We start from the raw sequence: 6,618 nt of genomic DNA, 5'->3' as shown, positions 1-6,618 counted from the left end.
TTCTAGAACATAATAAAACACATCAACATTGTTCCCCAAGCAAATAAGTTAGACCAAAACAAACAATGTTACCAAAAATCTTACACCATATAACAATCCTACCATGATAAACTGTTACCCCAAAACACACAATACTAGACCAAAATAAAAAAACATAGACTTAAACCAAACATACTACCAAACGTCTTTCAAAACCAACCATCCTAACATCATAACACTCCCATCTTAAAATCGACGCCTTCCACGTTTCTGCTTCTCCCTGATTTCCTTCACTTCATTCATCATAGCCAATATCTGCAATGGATCAAGCCTCTCATATGCTTCTGCATCTTTCTCCAACATACTTTTATGTTTGTTGTACTCTGATTTCATAAGCTTTGCCATGTATTTGATTCGTAGATTATTTAATGCAAGTAAATCAGTCTGTTTTTTTCCTGTAAAACCGCAATCCCAACGCCCTTCATTTTCCCCCATATATGACTCCATATGCCTCATAAGATATACTCCACAGTCTGATCCTTCTTTCTCTACTTTCCATGTCATTTTCATTACACGAGCTTTAATCTTGTTGAAAGCTGTTGACTTTTGGTAATTCTCTGTTTTCAAATAGTTCCCAAGCAACTTTTTCTGCGATACAAAACAATCATTTTACAATTCAATATTAAACTCATGTATTTTAAATCTTTCAAATAATAAAGCTTCAACATACCACATGAATGTGTTTTATTCCATAGATTTCATCAACAGAACAATTTCGGGTCACATGGTCTATAATGTAGTATGTTGGAACCCTTAGATCAAAGCATATCAGATAATATTTGCTTTTATCAACTATTGGGAAGAAAACCTGTTACATAACACATAGTGGTCCAATAAGATAGGATTGTATGTTATGGTTGTAATTGATAAAAAACAAGGTTTAATTAAATCACCAGTCCAATATCCTTCAACTTTTCCTGTTTTGGTAGACTTTTAAGGTGGAGTTTCGACATCGAATCAAATAAGTTTTGAGTTCTTTCAGGTGACAATGCTCCACCCAGTATCTCTTCTGCCTGTATAGATTAATAAACCAATCAATAAAACACATATTATTCGACTGGAACTAATTTTAATTTAAATGCTTACCAAAAAATTTGTGTCAAAGAATACTCTAGAAACTGATCCTACATCCCTGAGCTCCTCCATTCTGTTGAGTAATGATGACCAACAGTCAATGATTATCGCATGAATAAACGTGTTGCTTTTAAAATGATATGCGAATCCTTGATGCAACACATGCCCGCTACCAATGTTCCATATCTCTTCCCTGCTCGACAATTATAAAATGATCACTGTTATAACACCACATTTTAAAAGCAAACCACTAAATTGTATTATTTAACTTACCCATAATCTCTTTTTGATGCAAAAACTGAGTTGTATAACGACATTTCATCCTTCTTCACCTTGTCACTCATTCTAACAATCCTTTCAACAAAAGGTGATTTTCCATATACAGGTTTCTTTTGATCTCTTTTTCCCCTTTTTCCATCGTCATCATCTTCCTCACATACCTCAACTGTTTCCATGATTTTCTTTCCTCTTTTTTATAACTTTCCAACACAGCCTCATCCGTCATTTTAATTGTTGTTGCCAACACTTCAGAATTCTCCAAGAATTGTGAACAGGTTAGATTATCTGTATTATCTACCTTATCCATTTGAGGTGTACTGAAACCTCCACCATCATCCTTCTTTTCCCCTTCAACCACCAATCCTCTAATTGGCGAGAATTCTGCTTCTTTACCACCATCTGCATCTCCTTTGTTACTATGACCATCAAAACTAGGATCCTTGTCTTTCATTCCTCCACTCTCTGCATTATTAACTTCTTTGAATAATTTTTCGTTTTTTTCACACCACTCCTTCAAGCTCATGCTGTCTGGGAATTTCTCAATTCCATGTTTTATAGCTTTTTCAATATTCTTCTTTTCAGACAATATTACTCCATAGCTATGCTTGATAACAGCCACGTATGCCTGTAAGTTTTATATTAACATATCATGATTAATATTCTAAAAAAGTTAATGTTCCAGATAGATCAATAACTATAAATCAAGTCATTCAATTTAAATCAGCCACATCTGCATTTATGTTTCATATTAAACTATCATTTTTTACAATTCTGAAAGAAATATTGTTCTGAATTCTTAGTGAATTTATATCTTACCTCCTCGTCACCATAATCCCTCATCATCCCGTCCAACATATCATCTTCATCAACCATTCCATCATCATCACCAATATCCTCAAAGTTTTCTGGTAACTGCCTACCAAACCCCCCAACACTAATCTCCATCTTCTCTATTTTTTCAAGTAAAGAACCAGTAACATTTCTAACAAACGGTAACCTTTTCACTATCTTCAAACCTGTGAACTTCATTCTATATACATACACCAGCTACATCAAAAAAGATTAAACTTCATTAAGTAATTCATTATACATATTACTGTCATAAAATAAAGTAAATATTTAATATACACAACAATATTACCGTCAAAACTAGTATAGGTCCACTGTAATAGCATGTCTTATCATCTCTTCTCCACAGTTGTTTTCTACTTACCAAACAATCTAGGATATACTTGCACCAATCAATTTTAGAGAAGTCCTTTACCAAGGCCAACTTATTCACAACATTAATTTGATTTGTACCACTCAAAGTTGATTCAGCAAATGTGTTAATGAAAAGGGTCAGGAAATTCAGCCTAAACATAAGACTGTCTTGCTTTGTGTTTTTGATCCTTTTCAGGTATTCTTCACCATTGAACCCGTTTTTGTCGTATTGGCCTTTCCATTCTTGCAGAACTTCATTATCCTTATCACAACTACTCAACCTCAGAAAGTCTTCCCCCGCATTTGGTAAACCCAACATCTCATGCACTGTGTCTTTCGTAATTGTTATGACCATATTTTCCAGAACTAGACGACTACTATCTGGATCATAGTAATCTAACAAATAGTAGTTAAGTAAACCCGGAGTAGTGTCTATGTCAATATGAAGAAGGGAACCAAATCCCATTGACACAATCCCATTTTTCTGTGCGGGTGACATTACTTTCACAGCTGAACTTATCCTTCCAGGAGTCATCCTAGTTGCAAGTCTTCTATAACCTTCTGGACGGTCCTTGCTTATTTTTCTGACCTTCCCCTCCATTGTTTTGATTTTATCATTTTCATGTTCTACTTTTCCTTTCTTTCTTTTTGGACCTTTCTTTGAATGTGCATCTTGCACCACCTTTTTCCTTTCTACAACATCTTCCTTATCTTCCATATCCACACCAATATTAGCCTTTTCATTGTTTTTCTTTGACCCACTAATACTCTCCATAAAAATCTCATTTAAACCTCTTGGTTTTTTCCTTTCACCACTTGCATCCGACGATTTCTTCTTGTCCTTAACAGGTGTATTTCTATCAGAACCCTTCCTTTTCAGACTTCTTACACTTGTGCTGTCAATTTGTATTGTGTCTTTCTTATCTTTGTTAAAATCTGTTATATCACAAAAAAACAATTACTAATCGTATAATACAACTTCAATAGAAGAATAAACTCTATATTAGCCATATCAGAAACATATACTTGAACTCATTAATTACATGCACTTAATATCTAACCTGTCTTACCACATTCAACATTGTTCTTTCCATGTTCTGATTTTGAAGTTTTTTTCCTCTGTTTCTTTGTTTTGCTTGATCCAACAATATTCATATCATTTTGTCCACTTCCGCCACCTTCTGCTTCATTAATTAACAATTAATACATATTGGCTATCTACATTTTCTAAAATTATTGTTATTTTCCTTCATAAACCAAAAAATTTTAATCTACCTGTACGTTGAGTATTGATATTCTATTTAACGGGTGTTGATCTGGTACGGTAGTTCCTTCTCACCTTTGTTTGGCTTGAAGTATCAACATTAATTGGGACTGGATCAGCTTCTGCAACAACTAATGAAATGAATGATTAACGTTGGTTAATAATAGTTTTCAAAGTAACCAGCCATAGTTCATTACTTATAAAAACTAAAAGTATTATACAACTTTTCATTCTGTAAGGATGAAACACAAATCCAAAACATGTTTCTACAAGAATTAAAACCAAATATTAAAAAAAAAATTAATTCATCAAACTTCTCAGTAATAAAAACATACACATTTAGTTAATAGCAATCTCCATATTAAACAGTCACATTCCAATCTGTATGACCCCTATATACACTTACTTCTGTTACAATTAAGTAAGCATGTACACACATACCCTAACAATGATTCTATTAGAATTTTAATTTTTTAGGACCAAATTCTATTAGAATGCTAATAAGAATAACATAGACACACACAAATGTGTTACATTGACTATTTTACAATGATTCTACTAGAATTATAATTAGTAGAAGTAAATTCTATCAGAATGCTAATACGTATAACGTACACAAACACAATTCTGTTACAGTGCTTTTATTACAATTTTGCTTTTGTTCATTCTGTAAGAACGCAATAAACATAAGTATAATTTTTATGTTAAAATTAAAACCACATCTTTACTACAATAACACTAAATCATCACAGATCACAATAACAAACACAGAGAAACAAACACATATACAAAGACCCAATATTAATCCCAATATGAACATTAATTTTTAAAGATTGTGTGAGACTTAGACTTATTTAACCACTACATCCCCTTCACATGTTACACATTATTTACGAATTTAACACATTTAATTAAACTAATTATGTTAGAATTACATACACATCATACATACAACTAAACTGCAACATCAAAATAATAGGAATAAAACTACAAATTATAAAAACAAAAATACCAAATTAATTAAAACAATACAACATTATAGTACTAGATTCTATCATAACATAAAGACCTTGAAAGATGTATGCATTTTTTTAAAAATATCTCAAAATACTAGAAAAAATTTCAATAACAAAGAAAACATTAACACCCTAAATTACCACAACAACAACTACGTTCACTCCGTTTTACATAGTATTCTGGAAGAATGCATTTCAATAACTAACCTTTTACTTCTTACAGAATATCATGTAGTCTGACTTACATCACAACCCCAACAACATATCTCTAAACGAAATACAGGATAGAAACAACATTGATTCTCGTGGTTACAAAACACAACAAAATACACAATAACAAACACAATTTCTTCAAGAATCACATTACCAATATCTGTACAGTAAAAATTTTAACTTCGTTTGTAAATCCCCAATTTCAGAAAACCCTAATGAAAAAAATACTCCATTTTTACAGATATTTGTTATTTATTACTTAAACGAACTTAACAACCACAGGCATCTACTTCATTTTTCAAAAATTCCAAAAGAATGTTCTGTACTCAAACGATTACCTTAAAAAAAACTTAAAAAAATTACCTCTAGGAGGAGTAACGAAATCATCATCGTCTTCATCTAGATTCAAAACTGTTGCTTGTGTGTTCTTAAATTTCGATTTGAAAGAACTCGTCCTTGTATTCCTCATTCTACTGCAATTTCTTTTTTTTTTTCGAACGATCACAGTGCACGTTCTTTGAACGATCTTCAATACTATAACACTTTATACTAAGAAAACAACACAATCTACCGCTATTTTTGGTTGATTATAGAAGATTTTCATTGATTTCGTGTTCCAAAACAGAGGGTAGTGGAATCCGGACTTATGCGTAGTTGTAGGGATTATGCGGGGGAAGTTATGAAAATGGAGCAGTTTCCTATTTTAATGGAGAGGGCAAATGTACACATATACCCTTCCTGATCCTTTTTCATTAAATGTGAAGACTTTTTCATTTATTTGAAATCTATTTTATGAAAATCATTTTCATTTAAATATTACATATTTCATTGGCCCACAATGATTAATACAATAACACAATACATAGTGTTAACAAAATAACCTAAGCCTATATATATATATATATATATATATATATATATATATATATATATACACACACATACCTCTTTTGTTGTAACATCCATAAAATTCATGAAAAATTTAAACTTTTAAACAAACTCAAAGACCATCAATGTTTACAAATAGTTTTCAAAATGAGTTCAATATCAGAGAAATCCCAAAATTATATAAAAAAACATGTGGAGGTGCACGATCATGCATTCGCTTTCCCGCGATCCTCTGAGGTACCTGAAACATAATCCAAAACTATAAGCCTAAAGCATGGTGAGTTCCCCCAAAATACTGATACATTACAAATAGCACAAATACAAAACATCATACTATAGGTCCAATCAACCATCGGGTTGGAATACCCCAAGCCCCTCAACCATCGGGTTGGAATGCCAACATACTATGGGTCCAATCAATCATCAGGTTGGAATACCCCATGCTCCTCAACCATCGGGTTGGAATACCCCAGGCCCCTCAACCATCGGGTTGGAATGCCAATATACTATGGGTCCAATCATCCTCGGGATGGAATACCTTAGGACCTCAACCATCGGGTTGGAATGCCCCGGCCTGTTGGCTTACACACTAAGCAGTGAAGCCCCAGGCATTAATCAATCATGTGCACATAATACATATAA

This window comes from Lactuca virosa, chromosome 2 (assembly GCF_052849685.1).
Source record: "Lactuca virosa cultivar CGN04683 chromosome 2, Lactuca_virosa_CGN04683_v6, whole genome shotgun sequence".
NCBI classification, from domain to species: Eukaryota; Viridiplantae; Streptophyta; class Magnoliopsida; order Asterales; family Asteraceae; genus Lactuca; species Lactuca virosa.
This window is presented reverse-complemented; position numbering follows the sequence as displayed.